General features: G+C 33.2%; 1 non-coding gene and 1 pseudogene across 1 annotated transcript; both read right to left on the reverse strand.

The window, feature by feature from the left end:
- Positions 1-2,205: 2,205 nt before the first annotated feature.
- Positions 2,206-3,230, reverse strand: LOC127131985 (SEC14 cytosolic factor-like; annotated as a pseudogene).
- Positions 3,231-9,617: 6,387 nt separating this feature from the next.
- LOC127132900 (small nucleolar RNA R71) lies at positions 9,618-9,724 on the reverse strand. The gene has a single exon (XR_007806903.1). It is a non-coding gene; the product is annotated as a small nucleolar RNA R71 (small nucleolar RNA).
- Positions 9,725-15,130: the final 5,406 nt, after the last annotated feature.

The following is a 15,130-nucleotide window of genomic DNA, read 5'->3' on the forward strand; positions in this document are numbered from 1 at the left end:
ACACATCGAATGAATTTACAAATCTACATTCGGAAAAGCGTCACTTATCTCGACTCAACAATCGTGGCCGAAACATTGTTTTGCATCACCTTAAGACAATATATCTTTCGTTTATGAAAAAAGGTTTTTGATTAGTCGCACGGCGGTGAGAAAAGAGTTTGATTGGTTGGATGTATTTTGAGTGATGGCGAGAACTTGGATGAGCGAGATATCCATCCCGAATCCTAGTCTCAGGAGTGCACGGTATACACCATGTTCCATCTCCATATTTATTGAAAAAGTGTTTAATAAAGATTAAGTGTTTTGAATTTGATTGAGAAAGGGGTTTGAAGAAACCGCATTGGCAATTTTAAACGATGGCGAGAGCTAAGATAGGTAAGGCATCCACCTTGAATCTTAATCTCAGGAGTGCACGGTATACACCATGTTCCATTTCCATCTTTATTGAAAAAAGTGTTAAGGTAGGAATTAAGTATTTTTTGTTGAGTTTTGAAAGACGAATATTTGAATGAGAACGAGACATGAGCCTCGGGATCAATAATTCAGGGTTCCACCGGAATGCTAGATTCCAATGGTCCTTTTTCATTTGAATTATTTAAGAAAATGATTTAATGGACAACGAACACTTGATGAGAATCAAATATTCAAAGGGTTACGCCAGAATGCTTGATCCCAACGGCCCTTATTTTGTCCAAGTTGATCATTAAGTGTTCTTAAGAATGAAAGAAAAGAATGAACGGTTAATCCAAAACGTGAGGCTCATGACTGATCATTCGAGGGTTCCCACCGGAATGCAAGATTCGAATGGTCCTCTTCTTTCGCGTTTTTTTTAAAAGGAATTTAATAGAGTTGTAAAGATAGTTTAAAAATTATATTATAGGGATAAAATTAGTTTTACAATTTTATATGTATATCGAATAAATTTTATATATATTATCGAGTTCCCACCAGAATGCTAGATTCAAATGGGAGGAAATGAAATTAAATGTTGAAACTATGGAAAGTTAGTGAAATTTAAATTGAAAAATTTAGTGAATTTGAATGTGATTATTTATATGTGTAAAGGTAGGAACATGGATACCAATAACCTAATTAAATTAACTAACACACAAAAATCGACTAATCAAATAAAACCCAATATCGGAAAGTCAACCATTAATTAAATCTAAAAGGTAAACATTTAAAAATATAAACAACTAAATAACGATTAAATTAAATTAATAAAAATATAAAAGTAAAATAAATAGTAGAAGTTATAAAAAATTTAAATGAAATAGTAAGCATAATAAATAGAAATATGAAGATATGCTATTTCCAAGTATTGAACCCCTCCCACTAAAGAGAGTGAAATTGCTCTCTCTCCACTAGGCCACTTATGGTCATTTGTTACCTTAATAACAACTTGAATATATAAACCATAATAGATTAAAAATTAAAATTAAAATAAAAAACTAAAATGAGGTAGTCTGTTAATGGACAACTAATTAAAACGATGGAGGAATCCAAAAAGTAACCCTAGGCGCCTGGCTGTTGGGTTTCCAAAAGAGATTAATGGATAGACACTAATTAAATAAAAAGGTGCAAGGGAAGACTAAACAATATTAAGTTTTAAATGCTTGTTTTTTTTTAAAATAAATAAAAGAAGAGAATGTGAGAGACCGCGTTGCAAATCCAGAGATTCGCTCGTCTTCCTCACGAAGATGGTCTCCATTCCCTAAATCTCCACTCGTCTTCTCCCAATCACTCGCACTCCCTATTCTCACTCTAAATCTAATCCTCAACCTCTCGTCATCTCTCAATCTCACTCATCTTCTCAAACTTTCAAACCTCCCTCTCTCACTCTAAATGCGGAAAAAACCATAGCTTCAAAAGAAAATCAAATAAGAAGGCTCACCTTCGGCGGTTTTCACGCCGTCACCAAAATTAGGGTTTTTTCGTCTTCTGAGATTTAGGGTTTTTCTTGGTCAATTTTGCCTCTCCCTACAGTATTCGCTTTTCTCCTTTTTATACTCAACAACTTAGGGTTCTGAGCTATCTTATGGAGATCCAAATGGGCATCTCCTGGAAGTGCTTTAAGGCGCTCAGATTTTGGTCTGCCTTGTTTGACGTTAATTCGGAAACGGTAATATGAGCCTACGCTTTCTTCTTCTATTTTTGTCTTAATGCTTTTTAGGGTATTTGCTGAGTTTTAACGCCTTACCTAATTTACTTGTGTTTTACTGTAGTGAAAATCAGAACCTTCATGAGTGGTTTGATGTCTTTGCAGGATCCTGAGTTCAGATTTTCATCATCGTGTGTTACGCTTCCGTGTTCATTGTCGTGTATTCGTTGCGTTGTGAAGAGTTCGTGATGAAGATTGAAGGAGAAACAGTTTTCGGTAATTGCTGCAACTGCATTATGTCTCGATGGCTTGGAATCTTGTTTTTTTTGCAGAAGTGTGGGAGAGATCCGTAGTCCATTAGCTTGAGTAATTCGTCCTTGCCACAGCCTTGCAGCACCTGGATTTTCTTCCTTGTTCTTTCTTGCAAAAGAGGCTTTACAACCTTCCAACACGCGGAGAATACATATGGTGCATTAACGATATAGTATGTGTTTGTCTTTTCCGGATAGTTCAAGTCATCTATTGTAGATATAGCTGTCAATAGCCTTAATTGGTTGAGCGCTGAAAATCTCAAACCAGTCATATCCAAGACTTTCACGCAGGTGCTACTATATCTTCCATGCTTCTTTGTAGCAGTTGGCAAGATCACCCGATCTCTATATTCGTTCACTTGGATGTGAGACTGTATATAGTATTTGTCGGATGCTTTGTCATACGTACTGAGCCCAACGCCAATAGCGATGACGGGTAAGCCCTCTTTTGTGTAACCAGACATTCCTATGAGCTGAGAATCTCGCACAGCTCTGTAAAAATCCTTTGGGATTGGCTTCGCTAAAACTTTGTCAATCTCATTCTCCACTCTCCAATGTAAGCAATCAATTAACATTTTACGAGCTTTGGCAACATTCCTGTACCGAGCTTTGAGAAACCGCCCTAACGTTTCAGTCGGATATCCCTGGTGCATATTCTTGAATGTGATCTTCTTCTGCTCATCAACATTGCCCATCAAAGACTGCAACTGCTTAATTGCATCTTGATTTTCCATACCCGTCTTGTTCTTCACCTCTCAAACAACACTTTACCTTTTCCTATGGCTGTGTGCAAGAAGGGTTCAGAGCATGGAGAGGTTAAGGTTATGGTTGGTTCGAGTATGAAATGTTTCTTGTTTCTTTGTGTACTGTTTTTCTGTTATGATGTTTTGCAGTTGCTGGCCTGCTATGCAATGCTGACTCGTGGTTTGAATTGACATGTTGACTCAGCGATGCGGTATGTGAGTTAGCTCGGGTCCAAGGGTCGTTTGGAACTGTTTTGAAGTTTTTGTGCTCATGTTCTGGACCTTCAATTGGAATGCTAATGAAGCTGCTTTGGAGTTTGAATTCAAAGTGATTGGTTCGTGGCATTGGAATGATGTAGGATTAGATTATGAGTTTAGAATGACGATTGTAATCTTTTTAGTTTTGGATTTAAATTGAATGATTGAACAAAAAGTGATTATAAATTTAATGTAATTGAGCTTGATATTGGGTGTATTAAATTAGGCTCGAAATGGTTTATGTATGGTTGAATATTAGCCGTATTACATGTCGCTTGTACGCATAGCAGGGTGATTTATGTGAGTTGTGGTTTATAATTGGATGTAATTAGAATAGAAATGTGGATGTATTATGGTTTATGGAATTGTTATAGAATATTTGAATGGTTTATGGAATTGATTGATAATCTTTTGGATTAATGGACTGTTAGGGATTGGATTTTGCTCTGTTATATTGCAGCCAGGTTTAAGTTAGAATGTGAGTTTGGATTTATGAAGCTTGGTTAGGATGTTTGGGTTAATTGTGAACTGATTTTTCTTGCAGGCTTCATGTGCCATGAATCTATTTGATTTGCTAAGAGTTGGTTTGTTGTTAGTTATCAAGGTGATATCGTTCCAACATTGGTGAAACTCTTGAGTGCAACATGGAAATGGTGGCTACAAGCTCCATCAAGTAGTTTAAAGCTTCTTTTCTTTTCCTATTGTATTATAAATGGGAATGTTATGTATGGTGTAATGGGATGTAATGTTAAATGTAGAAATAATCATGAATAAATGTGGATTTTATGGAATTAAGATTTAATTAGCTTGTGATTGACTTTGAAAACTATTGGATTTAATCAAATGGTTTTAAGTTTGTGATAGACTCAAATGTTAGAATGAATTTTAAATAGAATTTTGGATGCTAGCAAAGGTTTTCTTAAAGTATTAATTGAATGGATTTAAGTTAATTAAAATTTTCACAAATGTCAATTTGGAAAGTTTCTCTTTGAAAATCAATTGAAAATGTTTTGATTCAAATGTTCACAAATGTTAGTTGAAAAGTTCCCAAAAATGGATTTGAAATGATCAATGTGGAAATGCACTTGAAAAAAAACAAATGAAACATTTTGATGTGTATGTAATGCTTTGAATTAAATTGGATTAAATTCTACATGAATGGATTAATGAATGAAAGTTGAATGGTTTGTGGAAAATTAATAGATGAAGAAAAAGATGGTTTATAGAAAAATGAAAAAAAAAGTGCCTTAAAATTGTTAATGAACGGTTGACAATTTGTAAAAAAAGAAATTAAAAACGTTATGGAAATTGATTAAGTTTGGAAAAACCACAATTGGAATGGTTAGCTTTGGTCAATTGGTTGACCAAAGTCATATGGGAGTCATGAATTAGGGTTTCCAAGCTCACCCTAAAGCAAGCAAAAAGTCCCATAAATAAACCCACACCAAAGTGTCCCACAAAAACTGGGGTTTTAAGATCAAGTGAAATATTATTATCAAAGAGCACACCCCGCCAACATAAGTTAAGGTTTAGGCTTGACACACATGAATACAAGGTCAAGGACCCAACCACAAACTCTTGAATCTATGAGGATACTTGCAACATTTGATATGAATGGATGGTACATATGAAATTGGCATGAATGCATGCAAATGAACTTTAGGCCAAGTGCCAAATAAAAAATGGAAAATTTTCAGGACCAAAATCGGGGTATGACACTTACTATAATGTTTGATGTATTTAGAAATAACTATTTTAGTATTTCTCTGTGTGTTGTATTTAGAAATCGTTATTTCAGCGTGTTGTTTATATGCTACATTTAGTATATGTTGTTTTAGCGTGTTGTTTAAGTGTTGCATTTAGCATATGTTGTATTAGCATGTTATCCGCATCTCCCGTGGTGAGACTCGAAATCAGCGATACATGATCATATCTTTGTACTGCACTCCCCTTCACAGAGGATCATTCCCCGGAAAAGGTCATGGTCCTTGTCCTTGCCCCCGAGGTGTGACTCGGATCGAGGTGGACATGTATAGGCTCCACTGCCAAAATTCCCTTGGATTGGATAGATCTGAAGGGGGAGTGCACCTTATATGCACAAATACGTGTGATATTTATCTTCCCCACCTTTAGCATCCTAAAAGAGAGATACATAAGAAAACATGCAGTAAATAAAAAATGGAAAACAAGCATTTGCATTCATAATGAAGTGATTTTGATACATTGAAACAATAGAATGAATACATAAATATATCTTCAAATGTAATACTACTTTAGCTTGGCGACATTCTAAGTCCTTGGTAGGTGTTCTCCTTTGAGGGACTCCAAGAAGTATGCTCCTTTCCTGATTAAGGCCCACACCCTGGTAAGGCCCTTCCTAGTCCATTGCTAGCTTTCCATCCCAGGCGTTCTTACGTCGACTCTACTGAGCACCAAATCCCCGGTATGGAATTCTCTTGGCCAGACACAGCAGTTGTACCTGGAAGTCGTGGTTTTCTTGAGGACGACACTAATGAAGGGGACTTCGATCCTACTTCTAAAAGGTCGACTTCCTCTCTGATGGCCTTATCGTTGCTTTCTACTAGTAAAGGGTTTGTCATCCTTCGATTCGACTCTTTGATTTCCACAACAGTTACCACTTCCATGTCGTAGAAGAGTCGGAACTGGTTTTCTCCTGTAGTCGATTTGAGGGTGGTACGATAGGCCTACAAGACATGAGGCACGTCGTCGGTCCAGTTGCCTTTGGCGTCCTCAAGTCTCTATTTTAGTCCTTTGACTAACACCTGTTTGGATGCTTCAGCTTGACCATTTTTTGGGGGGTATTTTACTGACATTAAATGTTGCTAGATCTTCAATTATTCCGACAGGCTTTAGGTCTTTTGTCTATGAACTATGTTCCATTTTCCATTATAATGGCTTGAGGGATCCCAAACCTGGCTTGTTTATTTCTTTTGTAAGACTTCAAGATGTTCACTGTTGTGATATTCACTAGTAACGTTTCCTTAATCCGTCTAGTAATTTAATGTGGACCTTACTCCTAGGGAAAGCCCAAATCTTATATTTACTGACCATACATGGTTATCTTCGAGTTGGACAAACTCAAACTCACCATCTGGAATAGGTTTAACTTCCTCCTCGTACGCGTACAAATCAAAGGTAGAAGCATCCCTTGGATTTTCTTCTATCCTTGATGTCGACACAAGAATTTTCTCTCTGATGAGTTCCTTGATTCGCCTAGATTCCTCCAAGTGACATTGTCAATTGTCGAACTTCCCTCCATATCATGATAGGCCACCTTCAAGTGGATCGAAGACACCACGACTTATAACTTTGCTAAGAAGGACCTTCATGGGAAACCTCGTAAGGCATTTCTTCAAAGGATTACAAGGAAGTTAAGGATTACCTTTCTTTCACATGTTCCTTCTCTAATTGCTAATGTTAAATTTATCATTCCCCAAGGGCGAGTCATCGAATCATTTAAGGCTAACAGATCACCCTCACCATGTAGATTCAAACCTGCTTGCTGTATGCCTAGCAGTTCCAACGTGTCTGCGAAGAGGATGTTGCAAGAGCTTCATTCATTCACGAGAATCATGTCAGGTTTTGATCAGCGATGGTGGCTACAACAATCAGAGGTAGATCAAAGTTCGGAATTCCATTGACCTATTTGAGATCTAGAAAACCTAACTCCAAATTATCTCCATTTTGTTGAATGTTAGTCTCCATAATCAGTAGAAGGAAATTTGGAAAAGGATAAATGTTGAATGATGTGGCATGGCAAAATTTGTCGATTAGTGATAGCTAGTGAGCGATTAATTCAGAAGATGGATTGAAGACCTTGGACATGATTAGCAAATTTACCGTCTCTTCTCCTTCAACTTTTAGTAGAGATATGATTTTAGATCGAGATTGATCTAGTAATGGAATTTCGCAGAAATTAGAAGTCAATCCCCACAAACGGTGCCATTATTCTGTTTGCGAACCAGAATTAGATGTTGTCAATACACCGGTGTGGGGTGGACCTGCAAGGTTAACATTCCAATGTCCAAGTCACTTCAAGATTCAAGGTGAGTGTAGTGAAAAAGAAAGATCAAATAATGTACCTTACTTTCTATTTGATCTGACTTTTATACCTTGGGTCAAATGGGATGGATTTGAGTTGAAATGGGTTTCAACCATTTGGGTCTTTAACCGGACCAAAACATAATATATATATATATATATATATATATATATATATATATATATATATATATATATATTATATATATATATATATATATATATATATATATATATATATATATATATATATATATATATATATATATATATATATATATATATATATATATATATATATATATATATATAACATGAGATGGTAATGACACAGACTCCTTTTGATGAATCAGAAAAAGAGAAAGAAGTCAATGTTGGTCTCATAGAGAACCACAAAGATAATGAGGTAAATGATCTAACTTCCTAATTTGTCTATTACAAGATCTTCCTCATTTGTAAAAAAAAAATAGACAATGATTCATACAAGCTAAAATAAATTATTTATCTTAAATCACATATATCCTCATTTGAAATAGAAAATAAAAATTTGTTCTTAGAGAAAAATGAGGTCTTTTAATTCACAACAGTACATATACTTTTTCTTCTAAATACTTTGACAAATTAATAAGTAATGTTTTTATTAGTTTTAGCTATTTAAGTCTATATTTTTATTTAGGATTTTGCTTAGCTTTAATATTGTTCAGTTCTGTTTTGTTGTTCAGGATTATGAAGAGGAATGAAGGATTAATGTCCATATTCAGGAATTATTAGAGGGTTATATAAACAAGTTTTAAGCATCAGTTTAGGACTCCACTGATTTTTCAATTCCCAAATATTCTGCAATTTATATTTTGTAATGAAAGAACAAGCATTTGTTGTACTTTTATTTTCTACAATTAAGGTTTTGTTTGTGATTTAGGACATTATTTCGTTATCATTTACTTTATATATATATATATATATATATATATATATATATATATATATATATATATATTGTTATCATTTACTTTACTTATGTATATGTATATTCTGTTTCTCATTATCATTTACTTTAATTATTAATATGTATATGTTTTTCATTATGCACGAGTTTCTCATTATCATGAGTGAGTGGATCCTTTATATTCTAGGATTGTAATGATTGTCTAAATTACAGACTCACTATAAATATTATTTCCATAATCTATGAGAACCTTAATGATACTTTGAATTTTAAGATTTTAATGTATGTCTCTATGAAAGTAGAGATAACATCAAATATCAATCGATATATTAAAATGTGTAGATTGATATCTGATACATAAAAGTCATATAATTGAATTAAAACATGAAAAAATAGTGGTGATTCAATTGGGAAAGTTTTATCCTAAAAAATGGTTTTTCTTAACGAATTTTAGCATTCAAACAACCATGCAATAGGAAGGTTCAGTGGTAGAAGGCACAATTTCATAATCTTACATGATATGTAATTTACAATTCTCTATTTAAAACCATGCCAAATCTATACCCCTTATGACAAAGTTGGAATAATAATATATAACGTTTATCTTAGATAGCAATGACAATTCTAGGACTATTTTTTATTTAAATTACAACCTTAAAAAATAACTAAACAAACAAATTTAGATCGATTTAGCTAATCAAAGAAGAAAAAATAATTTGTGGTCCAAATACTCCATACTGGAACACTATTTTACCACATTGATATGACTCCGCATTTGTGGAGATATCAAGTTTTTAACATTATTGTCGAGAACTATTTTAGATATTGAATTTAATGGCATTGAATTTTAACTCAGCATTCCTAATAATACGAAACCTCATTCCAATATTATGCGTCATATAGTGGATGCAAATAATTTCGAGCTTAAATCGTCCCTATTATCCATGGAGCATACAAATTAGTTTGTAGGTTCATCGGCAGATGATTTTAACCTGCATTTGTCTATTTTATCGAATACTACGATACTCTAAAATGAACAGAGTAACTAATGAGGTAATCTGACTAAGGCTTTCCTTTTCTTGTTAAGGGACAGAGCCAGAGCATGGATATATTCTCTAGCTTTTGATTCCATTATGACATGGAATCACTTGAAAATCAATTTCCTAACTAGATATTTCTTGCAGAATAAAATAACTCAACTAAGAAATCAAATAACTAGTTTTATTCAAAAGGATGGGGAATATCTCTACGAAGCATGGGTGCAATTTAAGGAAATGTTGACGTTAAGTCCCCATCATGGACTTGAAATATGGCTTATAGTCGACACCTTTTGCAATCGTCTTTTGTACACTACAAGGATGACAGTTGACGCAACTGCGTGCAGTGCACTCATGAATAAAAACATAGAAAATATGGCACAAAACCATTACCAATAGGGAATCTATCCTAACTCGACTAAGAGATTATCTCAAAGAGGGAAAGTATGAAGTAGATGTCATAGACCACATAAATGCAAAAGTAGACGCTCTATTTTAGAAATATGATAAAATGAGTGTAAACGCTATCACCTTTGTTGCTTAACCATGTGAGATTTATGGATTCATTGGCCATACTAATACAAATTTCCAGGTCATTTTAGTGGGAGGATCCAATCCAGAGCATTTTAATTACGTTAACCACCTCAAAAGAGGAAATACATACTCTAATACTTATAAACCCAGATGGAGAGATCATCCTAATTTTTCACATATAAATAACTCTCTTAAACAAGCATTTGGGCCTCCAGGATTTTAGATGGGTGTTAAATTGAAGTTGCCTCTGCCTCCTAGGGTTTATATTTTGTTACTTGTCATTTATATTTTGGTTTTGTTTTATCATTATTGAGTCTCCTCACTTGATTTCAAATCTTAGGGTTGAGTTCTTAATCTGTTTTACGCATGCATAAATCAAATTGTTTGATTACAGTCCTAGAAATATGCTTATATTCAAATTGTTAGATTTTTTAATCAAAAACCACATTTGATAATGAATTCAAGTCATGTTTTTCAAAAATTAAGTTTTTGGAAGTGTGATTCAAATCACAAGCTTACATGATTCAAATCAAAGGATGCAGAGAAGCGGGAATTGGCTTTTGCGAGTCTGATTCAAATCACAGAAGCCCCTGACTCGAATCAAACATATTACACAAAAGCAAGATTTTCTTATGTATGTGTGATTTAAGTCACAACGATCTATGACTTGAATTAGAGAGGTTTGATTCGAATCACAAATGTGCTTGACTCGAATTAGACACTAATAGTAGATTTTGGGTTTTAGTTATGTGGATATGATTCAGATCATAGTTTATGTTAACTCAAATCAAATTACTCAAATCATAAAATATCCTGGTTCGAATGATAGGTTTGTTTTTCTTGGATCTTGATTCAAATCATTCACTGTCTTGACTCAAGTTAAACTTCTTACTTTTGACTCAAATCAAATAACCTTTTCTCTTTTTTTTTTTAATTCTATATCTCCATCAAATATATAAACCTTTGATAAAATCTCATTCACAAGGTTCATAACATAGATTTCTACTTTATGATTTAGAACTCACAACACACTCTTTCACTCAACATTCAAAAAGAGTTTTGAATCTTGCATCATCCATTGTTGTTTGGGTTAAGCTCATACATTAAGGTGTGAGATCAATGAGCATGATCATTATTGGAAATGATAATTCCTCCATTGTTGATTTTTTGAAAATTAAATCTCTTCATCTTCAAACCCTTGCATCATCCATTGTTGTTTGAGGTTAAGTTCTCATTTTAGGGTGTGAAATATATGAGGAGGATTGTTATTGTGATTACCATTTTCTTTGAAGATTTCTTGAGGATTTCAGGGGTTTGCATTTTTGTGTGTGTTTATGGATAGGATCAACAAATCCATAAAAAGGAGTTTTTTCTCTCCATAATTACTTTGGTAGATTTGTCTCGAAGCCTACAGACAAATATGGATTTTTCCCCATCTTCAGACAGACCAAGGCTTAAGATACTGGTAGGATCAAGTATAGATCACAGCAGAATAGAGACTTGGAGCAACATTCTTGGAGCTGGAATATTTAAGATGGAGCCGAGTGAAGGTTTCACAAGAGCTAAGTGTCAGATACTGTTTACAAATCAACAAGGATTGATATTAAAGTTTTTATATTTTCAACATTATTCGAGTTGTGAGTGTATAAAATAATTATGTATAAATTTATCAAATCATTGTGGAAGAACATTAAGTTTTGAATAGCAAGCCATTTGAGAGTGGATTAGGTGCATAAGAGGCCGAAAGCGTTGTGTATATTCAATGTTTTATCTACTTTCTATTTTGTATCCTGATTGAGTGTTGTATATATTCTGTCCAAAAGCATATTGAATTTTGTACACAAGTCTTCTCCGGTGCAAAACAATTTTAAAACTGATTTTCGAAAACTTTTTTTCCCCGAGACCGTTGAATTATCATATTCTTGCTCATAAATTGGCCTTTGAGTTGGTCTTTTGATAAGGTATAATCGACTTCAAAAGTTAGGAATATGTGTAAGAATGATCCGAAGGGAGTGTACAATAGAGTCTCAATTTTTAAAGGCGAAAAATATGCTTATTGAAAGGAAAATATGTATGTTGACTTAATGTCAGTAGAAAAAACTGCTTCGGGTAGCCATAATTGACAGACCTTTTATTCCTAAAAATGAAGTCATTGGTGTTTTTAGTGAAAACTCCCAAAAGATTAGTCATATGAGGAAACCAAAAAGGCAACCTATGATCTGAAGGAGAGAAATATATGTTTCTTCGTGTTAAGTGCGAAAGTATATTACTCTATCTCACATCATAAGAGTTCACATTCAATGTGGAATCCTCTTCAATTTCTCCATGAGGGTATTAAAGACATTAAGGAATCTAAAATCAACATGTTGACATAGGAGTATGGACTATTCTGTATGGAACCCGGTGAAATCATGGAATCCTAGTAGACTCGCTTTCTCCACTTAATTAACAAGTTAGAAAATTTAGGCAAGTCTCTTTCTAACAAAAATTGTGCTAACAAAATTTTAAGATCAATGTGCAAGGAATTGAAACCTAAGGTTACAAAACAATTAAAGAATCAAATTATTTTAAAAATTTTGACATCTCAACATTACTCGGGAATCTTTCTAAACATGAAAATGAAATGAGAAAGCTCACTTCAAGCGAAGTAAATTCCAAAAAGAGAGAGAAGTGAAAGAAGAAAGCAGGATATCGCCTTGAAAGCCTCCTCGTCTAAGGTAATGAAAGTAGAGGAAGATAGTGAAAGTTCCGACGAAGATTCTTCCAAAGAGGAAGAGATGGTATTATTCATCAAGCGCTACAATCGAAATATAAAGAAACACAAGTTCAAACACTCCGACAAGAATTTGATCAACCTTATGAAGTCTCACCCACAAAAAAGAGAAGGAAAGAAAAAGGAATAAAATGTTACATGCGACGAATGTGAAAATTTAGGTTATTACCGTGCAACATGTTTGATTCTCAGCAATTGTAACAAAAAGAAGGATAAAGACTCCTATAAGACAAAGGGTAGACATGCTAAAAAGCATATGGATTATATCCCTCGGGAAGAAGAAGATGGGACTTATTCTTCATCTTCCAATTCTATATCAGATGATGAATTTTCAAATCTATGCTTGATGGCGCATAAAAAGGATAAAGACTCTATGGTATATGATTATGATTCTAATTTTAAACCGTCTTACAATCAATTGTCGAAACTGTTTAGATATATGGATGAAAACACTTTAGGTACATTTAAGAAAATATTTAAAAAAACTAAACTTATTTTAAAACATGAGAAAGTGATTTGTGATCTTAATAGTGCCTTAGAATCCTTAAAGCATGCTCATGCATCTCTCATAAGCGAGTAGTTTTTTGTTCTAGATACTTTAGTTGAAAGGGTAGTTAAGATGGAATGTGATACTTATACGCCTTTAAAAATTGAAAATGAAAACCTTAAAGGACAATTGGCATAATCCATTTTTCTATCTATTGTTTTTACTACTTCTTCAAGTGAAAGAGGGAACATTTTAAAGAAAAATCCTCACTTTGTGTGAAAAGATAGAAAAAATATTTCAACTAAAGCAACATGTCATTATTTTGGTAATAAAGGTCGCATTAAGCCTCTTTGTCGTGTGAGGAATATCAAATTTCATAATGGTACAATGACATGGATACATAAATGTCCTCCTACTAACCCCTAAGGATCCAACTACAATTGGGCACCTATTTTAATTTATTTATATCATGTGCAAAAGTGTATAGGAATCTTAATGGATAATCAATACAAGTGAAAGAAGATGTATCAAATCATATTTTGTTGATCGTATTGTTCTTTTTCTAAATTAGTTTTATTGTTTGATATATTTACTTATGTAGCATATTAAGTCATAGATCATCATGACTTGTATGATTATTTTATTCTCCTTTATCTTTGTGTAGTTGCACTTAATTTATCTTAATTGTTTTGTTTGGATCTTGATCATTCAGTTACTTTTCATCTGCATCATAATAATATTTTTGTTGCATTAAATTATTTTTAATCAAGTCCTAGATCTCTATTTAATTCCTTCCTGCTATATTTATTTTGTTGTAAACTAACATCTCTTTGTAGCAAGTTACATCTAAACCAACACCATTGGTATGATCCTTACAAATTTTATATTTAGTTGTATTATCTTCATATTTTGTTCTATATATGTATGTTTGTTTATTTATTATATGTTACTTTTCATTCATATTTTCTAAGTTGTTATATGATGGTTTGTTGTGCATTTAAAACCTTTTTAAGTGCATCCTTTTAATTATTTGCATCTCGAACATTATTTTGGATTTTTCATGCATTATTTAATCTTTCACTCATGTATATATTAATCATGTATAATTGTATTGCCGATTAGTTTCATGTCTTATTTTGAATATTTGTTGTATTTGGCCTGCCATTCTTCATACATTTGATATATATTATTATTTTATGTATGTCCTTATCTTTGAGAATCTTTGTTTCCTTGGATTATTTTATGTGTTGTTGATTATTTTACGTTTAGACTCGTTAGTACCTATCTCTTTTTTATCTTGTCAAATGGGAGAAGTTGTGATGTGAGTATAGATTTGATATACACATTTTATATTGGTCGTGTTATTGTGCCATGTTTTAAGGGGTAGCACAAGAAAAAGGAGGAAAGCATTGATCACACTTTTGTTTTTCTTAAAGTCGAATCAATTCCAATTACAAAAGTTACAAGTTTGCCAAGCATCAAAATGAGGGAGATTGAAGTTGTTTATACCTCCTGGTGTTTATGTTTTGTTGCTTTTCATTTAGATTTTTTAATTTTTTAATCATTATTGAGACTCCAAACTTGATTTCCCATCTTAAGATTGAGTTCTTAATCTCTTTTACGCATGCAAAAATCAAATTATTTGAGTATAGTCCTAGCCATATGTTTCTAGTCAAATTGTGGAAGTTTTGAATAAAGAACCACATTTGAGAATGGTTCAAGTCATACATGTTTAGATTCAAAATATAACTTCATGTTTTGCACAAATTAAGTTTCTGGAAGTGTCATTTGAATTACAAGATTACATTATTTGAATCAAAGGATATATATAAGCCATGGATTTTCTTCTATGAGACTGATTCAAATAACCAAAGCATC

This window comes from Lathyrus oleraceus, chromosome 3, assembly GCF_024323335.1.
Source record: "Lathyrus oleraceus cultivar Zhongwan6 chromosome 3, CAAS_Psat_ZW6_1.0, whole genome shotgun sequence".
Classification (NCBI taxonomy): Eukaryota; Viridiplantae; Streptophyta; class Magnoliopsida; order Fabales; family Fabaceae; genus Lathyrus; species Lathyrus oleraceus.